At 40.1% G+C, this 27,828-nt stretch overlaps 1 protein-coding gene across 14 annotated transcripts in view; it reads right to left on the reverse strand.

Annotated features, from left to right (window-relative positions):
• Positions 1-27,828, reverse strand: part of Sgms1 (sphingomyelin synthase 1) — a 295,435-nt gene that overhangs the window by 148,120 nt on the left and 119,487 nt on the right. For 2 of the 14 annotated variants that reach the window (XM_058583223.1, XM_058583227.1), the window contains one exon: positions 3,786-3,925. The exons of 7 other annotated variants lie outside the window; for them this stretch is intronic. The gene's annotated coding sequence lies outside the window, so the exon portion shown is untranslated. Of the gene's footprint in view, positions 1-3,785; positions 3,926-5,631; positions 5,777-6,872; positions 7,238-15,153; positions 15,912-27,828 lie in introns of those variants that run through there. 5 more of the 14 variants (XM_058583225.1, XM_046456770.2, XM_058583224.1 and 2 more) reach the window with 5 other exon arrangements.

A 27,828-nucleotide genomic window follows, 5' to 3' on the forward strand; every position in this document is an offset into this window, starting at 1 on the left:
CCCCCCCCGCTTTTTTTTTTTTTTTTTTTTGGTGGGGGGAATATGGCCGGATTACTGTTTTATGGAGTGATTTTTCTAAAAACTTCTGGGAAACATATTTGGGTTTTACTAAATTAAGTGCACATATGCATAAATTTTCACAAGTTATTTGTACTAATAGTGTATCCTAAAAGTTTTCCCATCTCCTTAAATATATTTTGCCATACTTTCTGATTTTTTAAACAAGAACCCCTGAACCCAATTTACATATGGTCTTCATGAATCAAGATTATCATTAAAATTATCAATTACTCAGTGGTGGAGTTCTTGCCTGGGATGCACAAGGCCCTGGGTTCAATCCCTAATATCACACATACAAAAAAAGTTTTTATGATTACAAATTACTGTAATGGACTACAGTTATGGGTAAAGATGATATATACAGAAATCAGAATGAACAACTCCAGGAGATATCCTAAATCTATTGTTTGCTTTATTTAAGAAATTCCCAACATCAGGACTTTAAATCAGTGGTCTCTCCCTCATGATCTTAAAAGAGAGATAAAATAACTCTTGACCTAGATGTTTACAAAGTGAGTTAACAATTCAAACACATTTTCCCAGGTTACATTCCCATTCCCTATACAAGAATAAAAAAGACAATTATTTTGAATTAGGTGATTTCAAAACATCTCTGATTTTTGATCACTTATGAAAATGTATTACAGTTTTAGTGAACTAGTCTTTCCCACTGTCAGTAAGAAACACATATCCCGCCAACACCCCCAAATCTTTATTTGGGGGCTTGGAGGTGGTTTACTCCAAAGCCTGCAAAATGCTCTCCTATTGTTCATCACAAGACATTTCTTCATTGGTCACAGTTTCCCCATACTGCAGTTTAACTGATTCACTGTGACCCAATTTCATGCCCCACCAACTCCATGAGATTAAAGATGCTTCTTAAAAAGATTATAATTGTTTGGTGACCTTCCCTCAATAATGAATCAACTTCTTTATTAAATCTGTTCCAAAATACATTTCATATTTGATAGGCACACTATTAAACAAGTGGGACTGATGTTGTGAGGAAAAGAAGGTATTTTACCAGAACTAGCCTTTAACCCTGAAAGTGGACAAAGAGTGTTCTAGTTACCTAAGTAGATGTAAGAAAGTCATCTTTTATTTTATTTTATTTTTTTTAATTTTTTATTGTGGGTTGTTCAAAACATTACAAATTTCTTGACATATCATATTCCACACTTTGATTCAAGTGGGTTATGAACTCCCACCTTCACCCCATACACAGATTGCAGAATCACATCAGTTACACATCCATTGATTTACAAATTGCCATACTAGTGTCTGTTGTGCTCCGCTGCCTTTCCCATCCTCCACCCTCCCCCCTCCCCACCTCTCCCTCTACCCCCTCCACTGTATAACCCTGAGGGTCTCCTTCCATTACCATGCAATTTCCCTTCTCTCTCCCTTTCCCTCCCACCTCTCATCCCTGTTAAATGTTAATCTTCTTCTCCTGCTCTTCATCCCTACTCTGTTCTTAGTTACTTTCCTTATATCAAAGAAGACATTTGGCATTTGTTTTTTAGGGATTGGCTAGCTTCACTTAGCATAATCTGCTCTAATGCCATCCATTTCCCTGTAAATTCTATGATTTTGTCATTTTTTAATGCAGAGTAATACTCCATTGTGTATAAATGCCACATTTTTTTTTATCCATTCATCTATTGAAGGGCATCTAGGTTGGTTCCACAGTCTTGCTATTGTGAACTGTGCTGCTATGAACATCGATGTAGCAGTGTCCCTGTAGCATGCTCTTTTTAGGTCTAGAAAGTCATCTTTTATAATTACCTTTCACTGACAATCAGAAAGGATGTGAAAACCAACAACACCAGAAACAACAGGCAAAAATCTACATCCATTCATCCACAGAACTTGTAAGACTATCTTCCACACAGCAAAAACATTCAACAAATTCTCTCGAACAAGTGGGTACTCTTATAAATAGTAACATTTTTTCATTCACCAAAAATTCTTTCCTTCTATGGGAACTTTCAGGATTTGGATATATAAGATTATTCAATATATTTTCATCTACTAAATTCTGGGGAAGCCTGCTTCCCAAATACATGCTAAGGTACCAGTGACAAGTCCTATGTAGGCAATCAGGTTTGTCAGTATGATAGAACTGCTTAAGGATAAGACCATGTTTGAAAAATCTTTTCCAAAATATCCACAAACAGGTTCTGAAGTTTCATGGTGTGCTGTTTCAACTCAATTACATCAACCCTCCCAACTTCTCCCTCTGACAGGCCAAAATCACTCATCAGAAAACAAATTTGGCACCAGGCCCAATGGTGCACACCTGTAATCCCAGTGATTCAGAAGGCTGAGGCAGAGGATAGCCAAGTTGGAGACCAACCTAGGCAACTTAGAAAGATCCTTTCTCGGGGGCTGGGGTTGCAGCTTAGTGGTAGAGCAGTTGCCTAGAATCTGTGAGGCACTGGGTTCAATTCTCAGCACCACATATAAATAAATTCATTAAATAAAAGTCCATCAACAATTTTAAAAAAAAGGGAGAAGGAGGAGGAGGAGGAAAAAAGATCCTGTCTCAAAATTTTTTAAGCAGGGTACCTTTTTAATAAAGGTAGGTCAGTGGTACAGTGCCCCTGGGTTAGATATCCAGTACTGCAAAAGAGAGAGTGAGGAAGAGAGGGGGAGAGAGAAGGAAAGAAACAAACAAACATGGCTCAGTCAGATACATTAAACTGAAGTCAACCAGTAATAAAAAAAAAGGCCCCAATCTTGAGTTCAGGATGTGGGCTGAATCCAGTCAGTTAACAATCTGCCTTCTACTTCTACTCTCAGGGACTTGAAGACAGAACAAAGGAGCTGGTTAAATCTGTAAATCAGGGAATCCGGTGAGATGCTCTCATCTCTGATTCTGGATTAAAATGATTTACATTTACAATTATTCCACTTATTCTAAGTATTCCAAATTATGATCAAGAGTTGAGTTTGATTACTGTTGATTTAAAAATTGCTATGGAAGGAAATGTAGTGTAATGTTAAGAGATAAGCTTTGAAATTAAGAAATGTAAATATGACACCTCGTAAAAGACATTCAAACTAAGAGAGGGCACAGTCTTGAGGTCCCTATTGATATTTAGAGGGTAAAGTCCAGGGAAGCTAAATATCCTCAAATGTGTGGGACAGGCCCACCTATGGGTCTGTCTCAAGTAACACCTGTGAGGAATCTAGGCTTCAGACCACATGGTTCTTAATTTGCTGTGAAACCTATCATTTAATCCTGATCCTTGAGTTTCTGAAAGGTAAAATGGGAATAAAATTACTGACCTTAAAGAATTCTTGTGGAGACTAAGGTACGAGAACATGGTATGGGCTTTGGAGCAAGTCCTGGTTCGACTTCCTAATAACTGTGGGCCCTTATGTACTCTGTTTAAGTTCTCCAGCTTCCTCATCCAGAAAGAACTCAGGTAAGCTGCAGCAATTTGATAAACAGTGGCTCAATACAATTTAGATGATGTTAATATTGGTGCAGGCCTAATTATTAATGAGTGATTCCACTCCATGGTCTCTCCAGACTGAGTTATGAAACCCAGGCATGCATTTTCAAAAGCCTAGTAACTACACTTATATCAGATCGCCTTGACAAAAATAATTAGTTAAAAGAAGTAGAGTTCATTTATTAGTGATATTGACATTTTAACAAACTGTCTTTCAAAATAATCTGAAAACTGATGTTAAAAAAAATCTTAATAGCAATATACCTAGAGGTTTCCAGGTGTTTCCCACAGGTGTTTTTCTACGTTGTGTTTTCCACAGTGGATCAATACAATATGTCAATAGTCCAGAGGATTAAGTGGCAAAAAAGCCCAGGTTCCAAACTCCAGGTGACATGCTGGAATATCTAAGTCGGAAACAACAACAAAATCCAGTACCAGTTTTTCAAATACCCTCACACCCTCCCACTAAGATAAACTTTGGAAAGACAGTCAAAACTAGCAAACAACATTTGCATAAATCTATTGAAACTAGTAATAAGTTTAAGACCTCAATAGCAGATTGGTAAACATGCATGAAGCTGAAACAAAAATGTCTCATGAACTGATGACCCACTGTGCAGGTGAAAAATAAAGCAATGTGCACATGCCCGTAACCCCAGCGGCTCAAGAGGCTGAGATAGGAAGATCAGGAGATCAAAGCCAGCTTCAGCAACAGCGAGGTGCTAAGCAACTCAGTGAGACCCTGTCTCTAAATAAAATACAAAATAGGGTGGGGCTGGGGCTCAGTGGTTGAGTGCTCCTGAGTTCAATCCCCAGTACCCACCATTAGATTTCCATGGGCTGATATAGAATTATCTCCAAGAAGAATTATGAAAGAATTACACTCAAAAAAATAAATAGATAGATAGATAAAAAGAAATAATAGAGCAATGCAATCCTTTACCCACAATCAGCTGCAGGTCCTCCGAAGCTCAGGACTTTCCACTAACAGACACTCAGCACAGTTCTCAAGAATTACAAAGCTCCTCATCCAGCAAAGTGAATGGTCCCCGTGCTCACTGTGGTTAGCTAGTAGTTTTTAGATTGTAATGGGGTACTCAGGGGTCAGAATCAAGACTGTGAAGTCTCTGTGAGGGGGTGACTTATTAATGATTAAATTGTACTGCCCTGAAATAAAATTGGGTTAAAATACCTTGATTTTGTGGGAAAATGTTTCAATAGAATGTGATATATTTAATCAGCACATTTTCACAAATGCAAGAGGAATGGAAACCACATTAATCAAGCTAACTTCTAAAAGATGACTGGGTGGTTCACACAGTATATGTTTAAAATCTAGTTTTACAAAGCCCAAGAGTAAACCCCTCTAAATGTATGTATACCTAAACATAGAAGTTATTCTGCAGATATATGGAGGCAGATGGAAAATAAGGAACATAAATATATTCCCCTCACTGTTGTTTATAAAAGCTTTAAGGTCCAAATAGGGGACCCGTCAAATAAATTCTGGTCTTTCCATAGATTGAAATTATATACTTATTAAAACAATTAGATTTTCATGGGCTGAAACAGAATTATCTCCAAGAAGAATTATGAAAGGAAAAGAGCAAAATTTAGAACAGTATGCATTTTACACACAGAAGATACTTGGATCTGCACAGAACATTCATGGAAAAATACAAATCAGAAAATTGAAACTTTCATGCTGGGCCCGGTGGCACATGCCTGTAATCTTGAGCAGCTCTAAAGGCTTAGGTAGGAGGATTGCAAGTTCAAAGACAGCCTAAGCAACTTAGCAATGCCATAAGCAATTTAGTGAGACCCTGTCTCAAAATAAAAAGTGAAAACAAGAGCTGGAGATATGGCTCAGTGGTTAAGCACCCCTGGGTTCAATCCCCAGTGTGTGTGTGTGGGGCGGGGGGGACAGAAAGAAAGAAAATTGAAACTTTCTCTAGGAAAGAAGGAAGAATTGGGGCAAAAAGGAAGATTTTCACTTTCCTTATACTTCTATGTTGCTTTGCCAACTTTTTAAAGTTATATGTATATATTTCATTTTTTAAATTTAGAAACAAGAAGCAATTTCTCTAATAGAAGAGCCAGTGTTCCTTACCTATCAGTTTTCCTTTATTTTGATCCCAACGTATGAAATGACAAGAGGACCAAGGCAGGCAGATGATACAGCTTCGTACTCCTCTACAGAATTGCCAACCACCTTTCCTAACTGTGAGTGCATCAGGCAAATGTTTGGCAGCAGCCTGCAGGAAACAGACCCACAACGCATCCAAAAAGTCCATTTTTGTACTCTGGCATAAACGATTCTTTAATGGCTCTAAATGTCTTGTTGCCTTTATTGTCAAACTGGCCGTAGTGCCAAGCACATTCACTGCACGTGATATAAAAAGCACTCTGCTGGTTGCGGGCTGTTCTTTATGCCCCAGCCAAATGCCTGAGGAATTGCCTAAACCTGTTCACATCAGTAAATATCCACACACAGCTATTCTAAACAGAGTCACATGATGTACTCTATCACCACCCCTACCCTATGCCACCACACCCCACTACCACCCCCAAACACCACCCAGAAAAGCAATGACACACACAGCACTTGTAAATGCCCCCAAATGACCCATTCCTCAACAAAACTTAGGCCAGCATAGGATGATAATGTGCAGTGGCTGTCATATATTCCAAGTAGGGATAGCCAGCCAGACATAACTGCCACATGCCCCCCATCCCCATTTAGAGCATTTTTCAACCTTCCTACACCATATTCCAGGAGATAAGATGATATTGGGAGAATAAAAACAGTTCCTACTTACCAGTACCTAGTCCCGGACCATTCCAGATCCATTCAGCATGAGCTATTCAAACTTAGACAAACTGTTAAGCCTGATCTTGGAGGTCCCCATTTACAAAATGGCACCAGGAACGCCACTCAACTACAGCTCACAGAGCTACAGTGAGGATAAGGCACATAAAGCTGTTGGTATGCAGGTAGCCCTCCACAGGCAGGTCAACTAGAATAGTTGCCATCATTGTCAGGCATGAACCTGAGATGGCCTCCTCTATTGTCTTCCAAATTCCACTCTAGCTTCCACCCATTAGTAATAAGTGACCCTAAAGGGGCAATAAGGAGAAATGACTCTAGTTTCCACCCCACCTCCCACAGAAAAGTTACAAATCCCCACTATCATTAGAACCAGGTCCAGAGTCCTCAAAGCAAACCTCTCCAAGTCTCTCTTTAATCATCATCACTAGAAGAGCTCTGGATCCGCTCCTGACTCCCCCCAAAATGAGGGCAGTCTCTGCCACATGCTCACAGTGCTCCTTTGCTGAACTTCCAGCACTTACAAGTAGCAGGCTCTGAAGAAGGATCCTTCCACACTGGATGTGTGGGCTTCATCACCACCACACTGCTGGTACCTCACCCACTGACAACTCAAACAGCTGTGGACTAACAAGAAACACCCGGGTCCAATCTTCACAAGTACAACACCAATGAACTGTAGCAGTGGTAAAGCTGAGAGACAGGACAACAGGCTCCCGGGCTATCACACTGAGTATTCCCCTGTAGAACAGAATGGACCCTGTGAGCTTCTGTAAGGTAGGTCAAGAGCCAAGTGAGCACTGGCTAGATTCCACAACCTTCAGCTGACCCACACAGACCAGATGATCCACCCACCTACCCCTAACACTGCACAGACCTGAAGCACAGGGCTCCTGGTTATAGGTTTCACTCTGGAAATATCCACTTAACCTATCTGAATGTGAGCCCCAAGTTATTTCTGGTTTTGCTTTCCCTCTCAGGCTGCTAAAAACACTCGAGTGAAAGTATGCTGATATCACCCTCCAGAGAATTCAGTTCCTAAGAAAAGTGCACTTGTTTTGAATTGGACATGATAAAGAAAATGCAGACTTGGAGCAAGTTGAGGGTTAGCAAAATCAAACCCAAGGTCTGGATCTCTTCCCACCCCTTGCTTCTCCAACCAATCTGTGAGGGTGTTGGAATATCTTCATTTGTGAAATATGTCACAGGAGGGAATTCTTCAGAAGGAAAAGTTCACAGCCAATCAATTCAAGTTTTTCCTCGTTTTTAAATGTATTTTTTAATGGCAACATACACATAACATGGTTAAGATGATAGATTTTATTAAGTATATTATTCTGGGCATTAAGAACATTCACATTGCTGTGCAGCCATCATCACCAATTGTCTCCAGAACTTTTTCATCATCCCATCTGAAATTCTGTACCCATTAAATAATAGAACCTCATTCCCCCTACCCCCAGCCCCTGAAAACTATGTACCTCCTGTAAGTGTTTGTCCTTTTGTAATAGGCTTATTTCACTTAGCATAATGTCTTCAAGTTCACCTGTGTTGTAACATGTGTCAAATTTTTCTTCCTTTTTAAGGCTGCATAATATTCCATTGTGTGTCTATAGCATATTTTATGTAGCCATTCATCTGTCAATTAATTTGGGGGTTGCTTCCACCTCTTAGTTATTATGAATAATGCTGGTATGAACACAGATGTGCAAATATCTCTCTTCAAGACCCTGCTTTCAATTCTTTGGAGGTTAATATACCCAGAAGTGACACTGTGGGATTAATTCTACTTTTAATTTTTTTTGAGGAACTGTCACACTGTTTTCCATAACAGCTATAGCATTTTACAGACCCACCAATTGCATATAAGGTTTCCAATTTCTCCACTTCCCCATCAACTCTTGCTATTTTCTTGTTTTACAATAATAGCCTTCCTAATGCCAATTCTCTATTTTTTTTAAACCTTAAAACTGGTTAATTGAATTAAGCTTTCATATCTATGCACCTGGATAAGAATGTCAGAAAACCCGATTTTCATAAACCTCAGTTTCTTTACTTGTGAAATGAGACTTTAAATACCTAGATCTGAAAGGTTGGGAGAATTATATTTCAAAATGGTAGAAAGCACTGAGCAGGGTGACCAGCACCGAAAAAGCACTAAAAGAATGACAGAAGATGAAAGGAAGAGGAAATTTCATCATTACTGACGACCACTAAAGTTTAAGTCATAGCAAACCTAATATGTAGTACTTAAATCAATCAATCTCCCCACCACCACCACCAAGTAGGCAGGATGTCAGCAAATAAGCAGTGGTAGCACAGTACAAAATTACACCTTTTTTCACAGTCTGAAAAAGTGGTAACAAGAGCTTGTCACATATTTTAAATTATCCTAAAACTAGTTGTAGAGCAAAAGGGTAGAGGCCATTTGTGAGACACAATTGTTTTTCCCTCTTCTCTTGGTTAATAAATTTAAAAGTTAGGGCCAAAATGAGAGCTTTTAAACATATGGCTTGGGCTAAATTCATATAGTCCATTAAAAAAAATAATTTGATCTGTTGAAAACCGTCTACATGTCTTTTACTTTATCTGTTTCTCACTTAAATTCACAGTATTTGTGGGAAAGTCTAACAATCACGTGTCCCAAACTCTCCAAATAACTTCTATTAGTTCTGTGTCTAGAAATTTACTAATAAATTATAAGAAAATATAAAATATTTTGGAAGCCAAAGCAATTATAAAAGAAGATGTATAAAAACTTCACATTTTAAACAAATCAAATAAATGGAAATAGATTTTAAAATAAAAGCCAAATCAAAAGAATGCTAATTCATCATCAAAACACTTCAAGTCTCTTGGCATGTACGTCCGGGTCCTCTCCTGCCATCAGGCATTTTTCTAAACATTTTACATTTATTAACACTTTTAATCTACATAAGGCTTCTGGTTTGGGTCCCATTAATATCATAATGCATTTTGGATGTGGGGAAAAGGGTACTCTTGTACATTGCTGGTGGGACTGCAAACTGGTGCGGCCAATCTGGAAAACAGTATGGAGACTCCTGGGAAAGCTGGGAATGGAACCACCATTTGACCCAGCTATTGCCCTTCTTGGACTTTTCCCTGAAGACCTTAAAAGAGCGTACTACAGGGATACTGCTACATCGATGTTCATAGCAGCACAATTCACAATTGCTAGACTGTGGAACCAACCCAGATGCCCTTCAATAGATGAATGGATAAAAAAAATGTGGCATTTATACACCATGGAGTATTACGCAGCACTAAAAAATGACAAAATCATAGAATTTGCAGGGAAATGGATGGCACTAGAGCAGATTATGCTTAGTGAAGCTAGCCAATCCCTAAAAAACAAATACCAAATGTCTTCTTTGATATAATGAGAGCAACTAAGAACAGAGCAGGGAGGAAGAGCAGGAAGAAAAGATTAACATTAAACAGATACATGAGGTGGGATGGAAAGGGAGAGAAAAGGGAAATTGCATGGTAATGGAGGGAGACCCTCATTGTTATACAAAATTACATATAAGAGGTTGTGAGGGGAATGGGAAAATAAACAAGGAGAGATATGAATTACAGTGGATGGGGTAGAGAGAGAAGATGGGAGGGGAGGGAGGGGGGATGGTAGAGGATAGGAAAGGTAGCAGAATACAACAGTTACTAATAGGGCATTATGTAAAAATGTGGATGTGTAACCGATGTGATTCTGCAATCTGTATTTGGGGTAAAATTGGGAGTTCATAACCAACTTGAATCTAATGTATGAAATATGATATGTCAAGAGCTTTATAATGTTTTGAACAACCAATAAAAAAAAAATAAAATAAAATAAACTACACTTTAAAATTCTGACACATTATTTATATACTCCACTGAGAAACAGTCAAGTAAAATAACACTTGATTAGCTCAGGTTTCTAATCTTCATCTTTCACCTCACCTGTAGAAGTACTGCCAGCCAAACAAAGAAATGGTTCAAAAATCGGGATACCCTGATAATGATGTTAATTCAGGTTTATTAGTTTGGGTTTAATCAGGAAACTCTTTTTTTCTTCAGTAAATGTTCTTTGAAAATGCTTCAAAATTACTTTCCAATTTCCATAAAATTAAGGTATATGGGTATGTAATTCTAAAGCTTCCTCTAGTGGTTCAAGATTTAATGAGGCATCTCAGCTGGTTTTTCAAAGAATTGTTTGGCCAGTCCCAGGAAGGCGCAGAGTCACTTCATGAGTGTCCATCATCACTGAATCTCCTTGATTACCAGGGTCAGCCCAAAGAACTGGGCTGAAGTCCCACCAACAACACAACAGACCCTCTCTGATTCCAAACCTGTTCATCTGTTTGGTTAATAAATATTAGCTGAGCACTTGCTACTTGCCAACTATTATGATGGCACTGGAGATGCTACAGTGGAAAAATAGAAAGCTAAAATAGAAAGCCTGCACTCCCTCCCTGAAACTATCATTTGAGTACTTGGTATTTTATTCTTCCTCCTTCCCCTCTGAGTTTTCACTATAATTTGACCACCAAGAAGAAACCATCAATAATGTCAATGCAAGAAACAAGGTACCTGCCAGACATGGAGGTGCGAAAGATGCCTATGATCCCAGAGGCTCTGGAGGCTGAGGCAGGAGGATCACAATTTCAAATCCAGCCTCAGCAATTCAGGGAGGCCCTAAGCAACTTAGCAAGACCCTGTCTGTAAATAAAATATTTAAAAGGGCTGGGGATATGCCTCAGTATTTAAGTGCCCCTTCATTGAATTCCCAGTACAGAGAGCAAGAGATCACCTTACCAGTCAGTCTTTACCTTGTCCCCTTTATTAGTTTTTTTGAAATATGAATCCCACCCCCAGAGGCAGCCTAAGTATATCCTTCTACCTAGTATTGACATTCAGACTAGGGTGCTGTTCAGAGTTACATAACAGCCAGAGAGTCTCTGGCAAGGGACCATGGCACACAGCTTTGGTCACCTCTTGACTCCCACTGTTTTCACCCTTGTAGATTGTTCTGCGCTGCCCTGTGTTACAAGACATGGTTCAAGCCACCATGACAGGCTTGTGAGTCCTGACAATGTACCCAGAGCGGCTACGTTAGACACCCTCACCCTCTGTCTCCTCCTAGGCTTTCTAACTTTATCGATTGTCTCAATGTCCTTTAGAGAATCTGCTTCTTCCCTGCACAGCAAAACAGACTACACTTAGCTCATTTCATGACTCTTTGCCTCCTTCAGACTGAAACAGCTCTTGGGCATTTCTTTCACACTATTAATATTTTTGAAGAAGACATGCCAGTTGTTTTGGAGGATATCTTTCAATTTGGACATTAATTATATCTACTTCAATCTGTTTTCTCATAATTAGATTTAGGTGACTCAGCTGCAGTGTGACATAAGAGCATCCAGAAGCACAGGATGCCTGCTGTCCCTTATTGGTGATGTTAATTTCGATTCTTGTTTAGGGTGTTTTCAGTTTCCCCACTAAACTGTTACTTTTTTTTTTTAACCATTACTGTTACATTTGTATGGAGAACAATGACTCTCTCTGATTCCAGAAACTGACCTGTTCATCTGTTTGGTTAGTAAATATTAGCTGAGCACCTGCTACTTGCCAACTAATATGATGGCACTGGAGATGCTACAGTGGAAAAAAAGAAAATCCTTGCCCTGAGGGAGTTTACAGCTTAGCTGGGAAAGGCAGGTGTAGAGCTAGTAAAACATAAAGCATATACTGTGTGCTCTGGTGACAAGGGCTTCCGAGAGGATAATGCAGGAGCAGATGGCACAAGGAGGGTGAGGGAGGAGAAATCACATCAGCAACTGCCGTTGTGCCCTTCAGTCGACTGCCCAAAACAGTGCAAACGAGGTCTTCCTACAGTGGGAATCCTGTCTCCTCACTTCCTGTTTCAAATCCAAGGCTAGACTCCTCTGTGAACGTTCAGGACCTCCACAGAGTGCCCCAGCCGCCTTGTGCTTGAGTCTCATAATATATACCATGGCAATAACACCTATTCTTCCTCTAAATGTGTGTGCTGTGGCCCCCACACCTTGAGGCAGGAGGATAGAGTCAAGTTTAAGTTGGTGACTGCTGAGAGATAAGGATAACACATTCCAGGCATAAGAAAAATGTCAGGAGGCCATTCCTCAGTCAAATTCACTGTTCAGGACAAACAATGGGAGAGCACTGAACTGGGGCAGGCAGATCTGATCTCTGGTGCTTTCTGGAAAGTAACTGAGACCCTCATTTGCCTGGTCAGGCAGAGGCACAATGCTAATAAGTACAGTTTAAACTATGTGCAAACAGTTTTGGCCGAGTGCAAAAGGGTGTACTGCAACCTATGAATGTAGTAATTTCTAGCCCCAGAACATATATATACTGTCCCCACCCCCCGCCCGCTTGATTTCTTTGCTACTCCACCTACGTAGTAGCCACCTTGATACACAAATGGATATAATAAATAATTCTTACTAACCTCCTCTTTGCTAGCTGTGTTTGATTTCTATCCTGTATGAGTTAAAGAACCCACTGAGCTGGTGATTCATGTTCCCTCATCCCACACAAGGGACTTCTTTCTCTTGTCATTCATAGCACCTCCTCGAGGAGATCCTTCAAGGCTGAGAAATGTAGAGATTGTGGGAATGTCTAGCTCACAAACTTTATCATTCAAACAATGAATAAAAGGGGCTCATAGTTATCTAAATTTAAGAGGCAAGTATTTATATTATCAATGTGATAGGTTGTATACAAAATTTTGTATTATATGAAAAACACATCTATCACATTTTTTAATTAGGTAGGGTACTTGAAGTATGTTATTTTTCCTTTATTTTTTTTTAAATATTTATTTTATTTTTTTAGTTTTCAGTGGACACAACATCTTTGTTTGTATGTGGTGCTGAGGATCGAACCCGGGCCGCACGCATGCCAGGCGAGCGTGCTACCGCTTGAGCCACATCCCCAGCCCTTATTTTTCCTTTATCCAAAGTTCATTAAGGACATTAATTTGCGGAGATAATTCTATATGGTTAATGCACAGACCAAGAAAAATCAGCAGATAATTCTTGAGCTAAAATAACTTATAAACAAATCACGAATATGGACAAAATGTGAACTCCCCCAAGGCAAGTAGTGCAGAATTCCCACCTACATCCACCTCCTGAGTCACACTTCAATTTGATTCAACAAGTCATTTCTAAGTCCTTATAAGGCGCTCTGCACTGCCCTCAGTGCCGATGCCACAGGAATTTCCAAAGTGTGAGACAGGAGCTCCACTTTCAAGGAGGTCAGAAAACATGGTAAGATGTTAAAACACATGGTATCATTAAAACCCTCAAGAAAAAAAAAATCTTCGGATTACTTTCTGGATAATTAGACATAATTATATAAACAATTACAGTTTTAAGTGTGGGTGTTTAACAAAATTGCCCATCTTGCTTCACAGTCCACTTTTGTTGTGCACATGCATGTTTGGGGGGAAGGTAGGTGTTGAGGGTTTTATGTTTATTTCTTTAACAGAGGCCTTAATGTGTCTTTACTACCTAAGATAATAGCAATTCAGAAATGTCTGCAGTGGGCCTTGCTTCCTCTGCCAAGAAAATCTGAGTGCCCAGGCCCCTGTCTGTTCTTCCATGAATTCCCTCCTCCTCAGACAAGCTATCAGTCTGTAGCTATGAGTGGTCAAAACCACTTACCTGGTAATCCTCAATACTGTCTGTAAAATGATGACTTGAATTATCATTTCTATCTAGTATCTCCCCACACAAAGAAGGTTTACAAATGAAGAAAGAAAAACAGCAAGAGATGTTAGTAGAGAAAGCTGCAGACCTGGGCTCATCCCACAGCTGAGCTCCTGAGGGACACCAAGGGAGAAGGGGGCACAATCCCATTGAGCACCTAGTTTCTCCCATCTGTGCACATGAGAGAAGAACCACAGTGCAGGCTCATGTGCCCTTCCTTCTCCCTACCTTGGAAGTTTCATCTTTCAGGATTGCCCACTAAGTAACAATTATCTGTCCACTTTTCCCGTTTTCCTAATCAGCTATTCTAAAATTTGCCAAGATTTTAGAAGTTCCCTATTTAAAACTGTGCAGATATAGCCAAGGGTAGTGGCATATACCTGTTTCCCCAGCAGCTTGGGAGGCTGAGGCAGGAGGATCATGAGTTCAAAGCCAGCCTCAGCAATGGTGAGGCACTAATCAACTCATTGAGATCCTGTCTCTAAATAAAATACAAGATAGTGCTGGGGATGTGGTTCAATGGTTGACTGCCCCTGAGTTCATTCCCTGGTACTCTCCCCCCACCGCCAAAAAAAAAAAAGGAAAAAAGAAAAAAAAAACTGTTCAGATACAAAATTCTGTCACAGTAAAGTATTATCAGGGGGAAAGGGAAGAAATACCTTCCCTTTCAGTATACAGATCCTTAACTTCAAGTGTTTTTAAATGGATGTCCTCAAGACCTCACAGACTTTTTCTAAATGGTGTAAAAATGTGCAACTTTAGAAAAGCACATCAACTTTGACTTTAAAAATAGCACCAAAAAGTGGACTGATGTGTCATGGGTCAGAAAATGAACTCAAAGCTCAAATAAGATTCTCAACACAAATCATCTTCTCCTAGGATAATGCAAACAGAAAAATAGTCAAGCTCCACCTGAAATGCAGCTAAGTAACATACCAACAAGAAACCATGACCTACACTAAACACAGCTGCTAGAGAAAACTCAACTTTCACAGAACCATGGGAGAGAACAACTGATCAGCTCCACCTGGTACACAGAGTACCAACTTACCGAAAATGAGAATCCCACATCCCACAAGGAGCTATGAGCACCATTTGTAATGTCTCCACAAAGCTGGGTCCTGGGAGTAAAATTTTACATGTTCATCTTTCTTTTGCTACAGGAAATGATTAGTTACTGCCTGGGCAGGAGAGGGGAAATGAACTTGCTGGCCCATGTGACAACAACAAAATGCTGTTTTTCCAGAACAGCTGACTAAGAACACACTGTCCTAAGTGCAGAGCAGTGGAGCATCAATTCCTGGTTCCCAGTTCCCAACCGCGGGAAGAACAGTGCTGCAGGCCTGGCCTGGTCACCCACATGCAGGCATGACTTCCACAGTCACTGACTGTCACTCCGACAGCCTCAGGGACTGAGTCCTCAGAGACATGGCAGGACTGAGGGCCTGTTTGCCATGTTGCCATATATATCTAACAGAGCAGGTTATCAGGACTGTAGAGGTTTAATCAAGGGAAAGAAAAAAGGCCAGGCAGCTGAGTAACTTGTCCTTGCACTGTGCTACCCTGAAGCTGCAAATCCTGCTGTGTCCCTGGGAGCCCAGGATCATGCTACACCTGCCTGGAGAGGAGAGAAGATTCTGAATGAGAGGGCTACAAGAACAATGACCATACTTCCTTGCCTGAAAACTGGGACACAATCTGACAAATACAAACACACTTCTGGAATTCATCATGTAAAATATCTAAAACCAGCACCAGTTACAAACCTTACTTAAGTAGGGTGTGTCTGTCATTCCCCACCTACCTAGCAGGGTTCCCAGGCCCCTCCCCAGCAGATCTGATTCAGCAAGTCTCTGGGTGGTGCCTGAGAACCTTGATTTCCAACAAGCAGCCAAAGAGATCTTTAAGCTCAGACAAGTCTGGGGAACACGGGACTGAACAATTATGCTGTAATAGCATCAGTATGATAGCTTGTAAATGATAACACTAATGAATATCAGTCTTCTTTTAATCCCCCAAATAAAACCACTGTTTTGATAATATCCATTTTAAAGACAGAGGAAATGTGTACAAGGTTACACAACTAGTAAGGACAGAGAAGGGACTCAAATAGAGACCCAACTCCAACCGCTGTACTGTCTCCACTATCCATATAGTGGGTTAGGTATATTAAATGCATTTTCAACTTATGACATCTTCCATATATGATGGGCTTAGGAGGATATAATTGTATCATAAGTCAAGGAGCATACTCAAACATTATTCTAGCTGCTTTTTTCTATCATATCTAACTTGAATTTAAAAAACAAAAGAAGAAGAAGAAGAAAAATCAATGTTTTCTACTTGTTCTGCTTTAAAAAAAAAAAAAAGAATTTGATCTGCCATATGAATAGTACCCCTATACCCACTCCCTTCCCACCTTCAGGTTAACTTAAAAACTCACCGTGGCTTAAAAGAACACAAAACCCAGAACCCAATATGCTTCATCCAACAAGTTCTTACTGAGCCCCTCCCTGTGGATACAGCAGGGAAGAGACCAGACCCCTGCCCTCCAGGGGCTCACACTTTACTAAGAAGGCACACACTATTGGCCAGGAAGAAAAGAAGGACAAAGGTCCATCAGCTGATGCCAGGTGCTGGAAAGTAAGAGGAGAGAAATGGGGGCTGGGATTCAAGTTGCCAGGGAGTCTCCCTAATAAGGGGCCACTTGAGCAGAGGTCTAAGGGTGCTGGGAAGCAAGAATATCTTGGGGGAGAGCAACCCACATAGAAAGAAGAGTGCCCAGCTCATTCCCTGGCCCAAACCATAAACTTCCAAAACTTTCTATTAGCATAGATAACTCCACATTTGCTCAGAGTTGGGATCCTCCTCCACTCCCCACTTCTGCTGGGCTGGGACACTCTTCCTCTCCTCCTGCAGACTTCAAGCTAAAAACCATATCCCCAGGTAACTTTTCTGATCTCCCCATCACATGCAGAGCCCACACTGTACACATCATACACTACTCTTCTCCCAGCACTAATCACAGCCATAATTAAACCATTATTTCTGTAATTTAATGTCTGCCTCATCCCAATAAGCTAATCTCCATGAGGGCAAGGATTATATAGGTTGCATTCTTTGTCCTAGTGCCTGAGAAATAGTCAAGTTCACCATTGGGAAAGATGTGAAGAAATGCTTCTGAGTTTTCTCAGGATAACACAGAGTTACAGTGTTCCACTGTATTGTGCACAACACACTTCCTTCCTGATAAGAAAAGTTAGGAACAAGGAAACAGCTGTATTCAAAAAATGAAGTCCCAAAGTGGGCCCTTTGGACTGTGTTTGGGTTCAGTGTCACTTCATCTTACTATAATCTAAAAGGAAACAATCAAAGCCAGAAGACTGTCCCTCCTAAGACCACATGAGGTCAATCATAAACACCCATTCAGAAGCAAAGTAAAGTAATGTGCTGCATGTCCACAATTATTAGAATTTTTTAAATATATGAAAATAACACCTATTCTGTGACAGGAAGTAAAAGGGCAGCGCTGCTAGAATCTCACATACCACAGGATTTAAATGTTAGCAGCCACCATTAGATACTCACCCCTTGCTAGATACACTGCTAAGTGTTATCCACACATTGATCTCACATAACTGAGCTGCTCTAAGTGAAGCAATTCTGCAGAGCTCCAAACCTTTGCAAAGCATGCCAGTCAGGACCCAGTGTCCCAGTACCAAATGTAGCAGCATCCAAGTGCTGATACCAACCAAGTATGGGGCATTTAGCTGCTCTAGTTCAAGCTGCCCCAGCTCACAGAAACAGGCAGGGGAAGTGACTGGCACAAGATGGCACAGCCTGTTAGTAGCTAAGTCCGGCCAACAACTTGATCGCTGACCGCTCATCCATCCTTCTGAAAGTCTAAACCACCACTTTTTGAGGTCTCAACCCTCAGAGAAAGTGACCAAGTCAAGCTTCCTAAGGAACACTGCAATGTTACCAAAATGCCAAAGTGCTGCTCAGAGCAGAGCAAAAACAAAACAGGACTCTTTCTTTCTTCTTTGCAGCTGCCACTAATCTGAGTCGCACAACAAGCCTCTTGTCTCTCCACTCCCAAGCAGCTTTCTGAGCAACAGAAGCCCAGGAACACCGAGGCCCTGGGTGCAGGCCAGAGCTAAACAGGCTAAAAAGCAGGCTGCTGTGACACTACTTTATCAAACACTCTGCAGGGCCAAAACCACAATTTTGCATGCATGATCACACTTCTGTACAACAGCAGAATGCATGAAAGAAGGCTGAGCTATGTGATTCATCCTGCACCCTGATAAGCACCCTGATTTTGATGATTTTCTGCATCTTATTTATACTGAAGTTTCTGTGGAATCCCAGTCACCTCACCCCTTCCCCCAAATTAGCCAGCTAAAAGCAACAGCCTGTTATAACATACCACCAACCAGCTACTGTGGGGCTGCCAGGCCAGACCAAGCCAGCGATTATATGCTCTTGGTGACATGAAGTTCTTGTGAAAAATTAATCCTAAATGGTCTTACACCATCCTTCAGGGACTTTAAGCCCCAACATGCTAACGCCCTGGAGCAGCACCACTCAAGAGAACTTCGGCTTTGACCCAGCGCTCCAAAACATTGCTCCTCTGCTTACCATAAACCCAGTTCAGCCTGCAGCAGGTTGAGACCTCCTTAATCCCCCACCACAGAACACCTCAAGGATGACTCACAGAGAGCTACTGCTGAAGGTGGACTCCCACTGGTCCCAGCCACTTAGCCAGAGCTCCCAGCCACCTCAGGTTTAGGCAATGCCTGGATCCTCCAACGGTGGTGTGTGACACCTCCAATGGTGGTGTGTGACACTAATGCTCTATTTAAAATGATAGAGACTCATTTTGAGAGTGTTGCTTTTTGTTTTTGTAAGTAAAAATCAAATGAGAAGGTACCCAAGAGCACCTTAAAAACTTGAGGAGCTAAATATTCTAAGGGTATCATTTGGGGATACTGACCACTCTTGAGCACTGAGATGTAGGAATATAATTTTTTTTTTTAATTTTTTATTGTGGGTTGTTCAAAACATTACAAATTTCTTGACATATCATATTCCACACTTTGATTCAAGTGGGTTATGACGAATGGATAAAAAAAATGTGGCATTTATACACAATGGAGTATTACTCTGCATTAAAAAATGACAAAATCCTAGTATGGCAATATGTAGGAATATAATTTTACATTCCAGCACCCTTGCAGCAGGACTCAGGATACAGTAGAAAGAAGCTAGTCTGACCTGCACTGAGTCCTAGAGCTGTGACCTGAGCATGTGGCTCAAGCATCTACTGCTCTCATTCATGCATATTCTGAGGTAAACATCCTTCATGGCATCACAAGCAACGTGAGAAAATGAAGTCACTCCTCTAGCGTAATGGATAGCACAGAATCAATAAAGAACTTCCTTTCTTCAGTTTCAAGCACGCCTTTTCTCTTCCCTTTTATTAATTTTCCAAATTCTTCTTCTGAAATCAACAATCCACATATCCTCTTATTCTAGGAATTCAGTCTATTTCCCCTAAGGGCCTGTCAGGGAAATTATGCCAAGATATTGTTGGCCCTATGCATGCATGGGTTCCACATGCATAGATTTAATCAAACTCAGAAAATACCCAAGGGAAAAAAAACCTGTGTCTGTACTAAACACACAGACTTTTTTCTTATCAGTACTCTCTAAACAACACAGTGCAACAACTCTTCACATAGCATTGACACTGCATTAATTGTTATAAGTGGTCTAGAGATGGCAAAGTACACAGGGGTATGTGCATGGGTTCTATTTTTATAACAAGGGATTTGAACATCCTCACACTTTGTTATCTGTGGGGATTCTACACCAATTTCATAGGCATACTAAAGGGACAACTGTATGGTCAATCATGGTTACTCCAGCATTGTTTGTGACCCTCAGTGCAAAAATAACACCCACTAATAACAATACTATTATGGCACTTAAAATGAGAAAGTTTGGGAGCTGGAGGTGTAGCTCCTTAGTAGGAAGCTTCCCTAGCACATATGAGGCCCTGGGGTTCAATCCCCATCACTGCAAGGAAAATAATAATAATAAATGATGTTCTAAAACTTTTTATAGTATGATCAAATACAGATTAAGTTTTTGTTTTGTTTTGTTTTCCAAAAAAAAACATGTGCTAGACTAGTTGTCCAAGTAGTTTATCAGTGATGAGAAAAAAAGGGGATCAAGGGCACAAGAATGTGATAGACAAAATAATCACCCCATGTCCACATCCTAACCCAGAACCTGTGAATACAGGACCTTAGGCAAAGGGGGCTTTGCAGATATAATAAGGATGTTGAGACAGGAGACTATCCCAAATCCAGCTGGACCCAATCCAATCATGTGGGTCCTTAAAAGTCAAAAATCTTTCTGGATTTGACTATAGAAAGATGGTCAGAAAGAAGATAAAGATGGAAAAGAGGGCCATCAACCAATAAATACTGGAAGCCTCTAGAAGCTGGAAAGCACAAGAAAACAGACTCTCCCTTAAAACTTGTGACTCATTGATTTTAACCCAGTGTGACCCATGTTGGGCGTCTGACCTACAGAAGCATGAGAGAATAAACTTGTGTTGTTTTGTGCTGCTAACTCTGTGGTAGTTATAGCAGCAATAGAAATAATTACAGAGGAGAGGATGGATGAATTACACAGAATCAATAAAGAACTTATAATTCTTTATAATTTTATATATTAGATCCTTTACTTATAATTTTAAATAAATCTTTAATATATATATATATATATATATATATATATATATATATATATATATATATATATATATATATATATTTTAGCCAGAGCTCCCAGCCATATATATATATAACTTATTTTAATTGGGAAAAGAAATAAATTCTTTGTCATTCCTTATATGTCATGATTCCCCAACCACAACAGCTGTCACATAATACTCTGACTTCTTCTGCCTGAAATACCTACGATTCTCTCTTCCACACCAGCAACCCACTTACACCTCTGGTCCAACTCAGTGGTCCTCTCCTGCATGAGGGCTCCCTCCTCGGTGTTCTCTCCTGTACTGAATTTAAGTGATGTCCTGTGGTTTGGTCCATCTTGTTGGATGGTGAATACTTTAAAAACAGGGCTTGAGGCTCATTTTTCTATGTGAACCCAACACCTCATAATGGGCATGGCATATAGTTAATGATTAGTAAGTGTTTACTCAACTGGGTTGACTCCTGGATGTCACTAAACCCAAACCAATTTAGTAAATCCTAGTTGTAAATTAATAAGGCATCTCCTATTGGAGAAAAACTGCTGTAATTTTGTTTTTATTTTATAATCTATTCTAAGGGAGAGTGTCATTGCAGAGTTGTCATATCTGAGGATTGAAACAATCTGAAAATTCAACTCCACTTTCAATAGCAAAGAAACCAGGAGAGGGGACAGAGTGAAATTTGAGTCCATGTTTACATACAAAAGGCTGCATCCACCAAGACTTGAGCCAGCAGCTTGTTTTAATCTCCTAGCAGCACTCTGCTTAGCCATGATCATTAGCACAGCCACCTCTACAGAAATAGTTATTTCCACGGCTCAGAGGTCAAAGTACTAAAGGAGCTACACCCCTTGTTTGAGTGAGGCATCTTGAATAACTAAAGACTTAACAAATCCCTAATCCAACCATAGACAAGTGGCAAAGTGGCAGACACATTGAATGTTTCACAGTTACTTAAATCAGCCTACAGCAAATATTATATTTTGTTGGTGGTGTTGATGTTGTTCTAATTTTAAAGTCTTATTTATTGAGGTACAGTTTGTACACAATAACCCATCCTTTCTAGTGTTCAGTTCTGTGAGTTCTGACAAACATGAAGTAATCACCAGAATTGAGATATAGAACACTTCATTCGCCCCCAATGTTCTCTACCTCCTTTATAATCAACCTTCTCACCCATCACCTGTTCCTTTTAGGCATGATCTGTTTTCTGACCCTACACTTTTTCCTTTTCCAGAATGTTATTTAAATGGAAGCTTAATCTTCCTACTGTAAGTTCAGCTTTTACATATAATACGTTTGTTGTTCTCTGTTGTACTCTGGTGAGCAGTATTCCATTGATAGACATGTTAGCTTATCCATTTACTAATTGATGGACATTTGGGGTTTTTTACTGTTTGGAAAAAAAGCTGTTAGAAATATTAGCCTAAAGGTTTTTGTGGAACTTATTATTTCCCTTGTATAAATATTTAGGAGTGGAATTGTTGCTGGCTATGTGCTAAGTGTATGTTTAACTTTCTAAGAAACTACCTAACTCTTCCCCAAAATGGCTGTGCTAGTGAAAGTTTACACCAGATCTGCTTGCTCTGCATATTTGCCAATACTTGGTATTAACCATTTTTGTTCTGTTTTTCTGGGTTTTAGCCATTTTAGTGGATATACAGTGGTATCTCATTGTGTTTCTTTTTTAACTTTTGATTCTGAAATAATTCTAGACTCACAAAGAAGTTACAAAAATAATTGGAGGTTTTCTGTGTATTCTTCACACAGTTTTCCCCCATTTTACATAATCACAGTTAAAATTATCAAAAGCAGGAACTTGACACTGTACAATAGGTTAACCTACAAGTTTGTTCAGATTTCAGAAGCTTTCACTTTTCTGCATATGGTCCTATAAAATTTTATAATATGTATAGATTTATATTACCACTACTACCATCAGGATATAAACTTATTTCATCAGAGTACATTATATATTAGATCCTTTTGATATTATGAACTTTCCTCTGCTGGAAGAATTTTGGTGAACAATGATGACTTTCTTTTGCCCTTTTCCCCTGACCAAATTAAAAGCCAATTGTGTATTCTCGGGCTATGTTCAAACCACAGTGGACAGATCAGTTCACTCTCCAGTCCTGCTTATTCCTTCTTTATTATATGTCAGGCTCAGTCGTAGTGGATAAAATAGAGAACAAGAAAACAGTAGGCCCTACTTTTAAAAGCACTTGGAGTGGGAAAGAGATTTGCACTCACATACAAATAACAAACTGTGACAAGTACTATCTATGAATGAAAAGCAAAAAGTATAAGGAAAGATGAGACACAGCCTAATAAGACTAGGAGAAAGGTTCCTGTAAGTGAGCCCCTTTCTCAGACTCATATCCAAAGCCCTCCACAGAAACAAGGCACTAGAGTATCTAAACCACTGAGTAGTAAACATGTAAGCAACATGTTCTCAAAACTGATTCAAGGAAGACCTTTAAGGGTTATGAATTTCACCAAAACCACTCATCTTTTCCTTAAGTCAAAGATTGACCCAAAGGAAGCATAGATTTGAATGTGATGTTACCTCCAGAACACACCTAGGCTCAAAAGTTCTTTCCAACAACCTGCTGTGAAAAGCTAAACTCCACCACTAGAGATCCCTTAGGTACAAAGGTCTCCCTAAGCTGTAGACTAGTCACAAGGAAATCCCAACACAAAGCAGGGACATAGGAACCCATTGCTGGCTTTTGGCTAATGTCTGGCATGACCCTCTCTGCTTGTCTGAGGGATCCATATCTTCAAGTTCTTTGAAGGCAGAATTGCTCTCTCTCCCCTTTTAGCTTATACATATTTGTTACTAGTATCTACTGCATTTTGTTCTGATGCCTCTCCCCATTCTATATCAATAGCCCCAATAGTCTAATTCATCTCTGCATCTCCTGGCATCTGCACCTCAAGTTCCCATGCACACAAAAGTCAACAAATGTTCTGTGAATATACAAGGCATGACAATCAGATTATAGTGTCCCCAGTAGGGTGTTGAGGGAGTGGACACTGAGACAGATGAATCTTAGAAGGAAAGATATCAATCAGCATGATGTGGGAGGCCTAGTTTAAGAAGCATACCACAGTAGCTAAATTTAACTGGAGGATGCTTGGGAAATGAGAGAGGACAGGGGCAGAACCAAAGGAGATGGTATGAGGAAGTAGGAAAGAAGACATGCCCACACACAGGTGAAGCTCAGGACCAGACCAGCTTGGCACCTGCTGGGGGAAAGACAGATTCTGCTGGTGAGAGGAAGGAGGGAGGGAAAGGGCAGCTCTGTCAATATGACTTTGTTTCCAAGGGCATGTGCCAAGAGCTGGGCTGGGGAGACAAGGGGCTCAAGAAGCAATGAGTGTTTCCAACAGCTGCTATGGGAGTAGCTGGGAAATCAGTAAGAACTGAGAGGTGGGGGGAAGGACCTGTAGAAAACAGCTAGTCTCTTTCCAGAGAGCCATTAGACTTTCCTAAACTGTCACACATCATTTCCAAACCCTTCTGGGAGCCCTCTGTGCACAAGATGGTGACATAGGCTTCCTCACCTACAAGGCTAGCTGCCACCCTGCAATACCTCCAAGGCCAGCTATGGGAGAGCTCACAGGCCACCATGGAACTACTGGGGAAAACCAGGCCTACACTATAGATGAGCCTCTGTACATAGACACCATTTACAATTAATGATTCATTAAACACAAGAGTTCCCAAACAGAGATGCTAACTGTTCTGGAATATAAACTTTGAAGTATCAGAAAACTTTCTAACCCATGTTTCCAACACCACTTGCTCATGCAATTAATCACATGGCTTTTCAGGCAGGACTTCTTCTGAACAGACATTGGGCCCCTTGATCTTTGCCACTCTGCAGCAGCCCAGGGTGATATGTGGCTATCTGGAAAGAAGAGGGGAAGGCACTATAGCCAGCCACACTTCTCCCCTACTGGAACACTTAGCAGATCTCATGGACAGCTAGCCAGCTAAGGGAGCTCCCAGGTAATAATCTGAAATGTACCCCAAAATGAAATAGGGACACTCACCAGCTCTGTATTATGACCTTATATGGTAATAAATGGTACCACTATGATCCTATTTGCAAAAACACTAGTTGCTCAGATGCAAGGTGTTATGTAGTACAGGATACCAGTCACACAAGTTCAAGTTACACCACTTCCTGTCTGTAGTAACTAAAATTTTAACTGAGAAAGATTTCGCTTTCTGGTTACACAATGAATGCACCACAAGGTAAAACAGAAACTGGCAACTGCTGATAGATATCAGGCCTTTGGGAAAGTCACCAAAGCTAGCCAAACTGCCTGCTCAGCTCCGGTTTTGAAAGTTCACTGACACTGATGTGGCCCTCTGTCCACCCAAAGACCCCAATTGGGCCTCCTAAAGCTTTCTATTAAGCTCAAAATTAAGCCACATAAGGCCAAACTGTTTTATTATATTTATATGATTTTCTAAAATAGATTCTTTAGCACAAATATTCCTAAGTGATTTTTTCACATCAGAAATTGGAATTGGGTTATTCTTCAATGACAGGATGCTGCCAAGGAGCAGCAGGGACTATTTACAAAATGATCCCAGAAGAAGGTCACACCCCATCTATTTCCAAACCCATGATGAATAACTAAGAATCAAAGCTGAATCTAAAAATCTCATTTTAACTTTCCTCCTACCCAAAGAAAGGAAGCATATTGTTAAGTTCAAAAGACCCAAACAAGTTATCAAAAAGCTGCCTGTGAACACCAAACAAAAGATATTTTATATAATTTATCAACAAATGCTAAAAATGCAATTCATTGCAATTATGCCCCTGCCTACATGCCATTGTGTTGTGTCATAGGTATTTCAAAATGATGCAGTCTAAGCAAAATGCTCACTTTCCCCAGCTAATACAAGGTCAAGGAGAAGGGAAACTAACATTTTAGTGATCCTCTCCTGCTATGATTTGAATGCCCCCCCCCCAATTTCAGGTGCTGAAAACAGTCTCCAAATTCATATGCTCATAGATTTTGGAGGTAAACCTTTTAGGGGTAATTAGGATTAGAAAAGGTGATGAAGATGGGACCCCCATGATGCATTAGTGGCTTAATAAGGAAGAGGGACATGAGCCACTACACATGCTGTATTGCCATGTGATACTCTCAACCATGTGATGGTGTAGCAAGAAGGCCCTCACCAATGAAGTACCATGCTCTTGGGCTTCCCAGCCTCCAAAACTGTGAGCCAAACATTTATTTGTTTGTTTGTTTGTTTATTGGCAGTCCTGGAGAGTGAACCCTCATGTATGCTCAACAAGCGTTCTACCACTGAGCTTCATCCTCGACCCTTTTTATTTTGAGACAAGGTCTCACTAAGTTGCCCAGGCTGGCCTCGAACTTGCAATCCTCCTGCCTTGGCCTCCCAAGGAGCAGGGATTACAGGCATATGCCACCTTACCTGGCCAAAGTTTTATTATTTCTAAATCATTTAGTCTCAGGTATTTTGTTATAGCATCAGAAGATAGACTAAGACATCTACTTACCATGTACATCAAACCTTGATATAACATATCTTTGAGTTTGCTGTCCCCTAATATTCATTCTTCCTTTCTTCCTTAACAACAGAACCCCATGCAATCTGCTGTTGCTATTGTTTTGGTTTTCTGTTTTGCAGTACTGGTGAACTTAGTTCAACCCAGACTGAACTCCACCACTTAGCTACATCCCCAACCCTATTTACTCATTTATTTATTTATTTTTGAGACAGGGCCATGTTAAGTTGCCTCACCCTCCCAAATTATGCCAGGCTGAAACCCCCAGTTTTTTTAACTGATACCCAAAATAAGAATGGCAGACTCCTATATTCTTTTACAGCCAGGTGTTTGGCTCTGTGACTGTACTCTAACCTACTCATTCTCTAAGTATGGTCTAGGGATTGCTGGAGTTCCCAAAACACTTTTAGGTAGTCCATGAGGCCAAAACTATTTTCACAATCATACTAAAGCATTACTTGTCTTTTTAATGCTCAATGTCTCATAAGTCTATCATGGGGAGTTTTGGAGGTGACATGCCACATGATACCACAACAAACTGAATACATAGCAGATCCGAGAACCCAGCTATTTTCAATCCAGTCAGACATGAGATTGATTTACAAAATTATAAAGCAGTGGCTGTCTTCTAATAATCATTGAAAAATAGTTCTTTTTCACATAAAAAAAGTAATGTGCTAACCTATAATAGGTTTATTATTGTTAACTAAATCAATAAACATCTTTTATATTCTCACTTTCAATTTTTTTCTTGTATTAATTTTTTAGTTATAGGTGAACACAATGACTTTATTTTACTTTATGTGGTGCTGAGGATCAAACACAGTGCCTCACGCATACTAGGTGAGTGCTCTATCTCTCAGCCACAACCCCAGCCCCTCACTTTAAATTTCTAATGCCCAAAATATCTGAAATAGCTGCCAAGTACTGCTGTGACAATTACTAAAAATTTAGTGATTTTTAAAATAAAACATTTATTATAGTTGTGGAGTCCAGAAGTCCAAAATTAGAGTCTTATAAGGCTAATAAACTTAAGATGCTGGTAAGGCTGGATTCTTCCTAGAGGCTCTATGAGAACATGCCCCTCATAGGGATCCTTGGCTGTAGTCCACCTACTAGTAACAGCATCACTTCAACCTTTGCTTCACCTGCCTCCCTCTTATAAGAGCTTACAAGACTTTACTTCACTTACCTCTAAACTCTTATTTAGAAATATACCAAATATTTCAAAATACTTTCCCCATCTCAAGATCCTTAACTTAATCACATCTGTAATGTCTTTTGCTATGTAAGGTACCATATGAACAGGTTCCAGAGACTGGATCATGGATAGCAGCTTTAGGGGCCATGATTCTGCTATCATGATATGCTAGATATA

The sequence above is a fragment of the Marmota monax genome, unplaced genomic scaffold, assembly GCF_021218885.2.
Source record: "Marmota monax isolate L192 unplaced genomic scaffold, Marmota_monax_Labrador192_F-V1.1 WCK01_AAM20220418_F8-fsc00166, whole genome shotgun sequence".
Taxonomy (NCBI): domain Eukaryota; kingdom Metazoa; phylum Chordata; class Mammalia; order Rodentia; family Sciuridae; genus Marmota; species Marmota monax.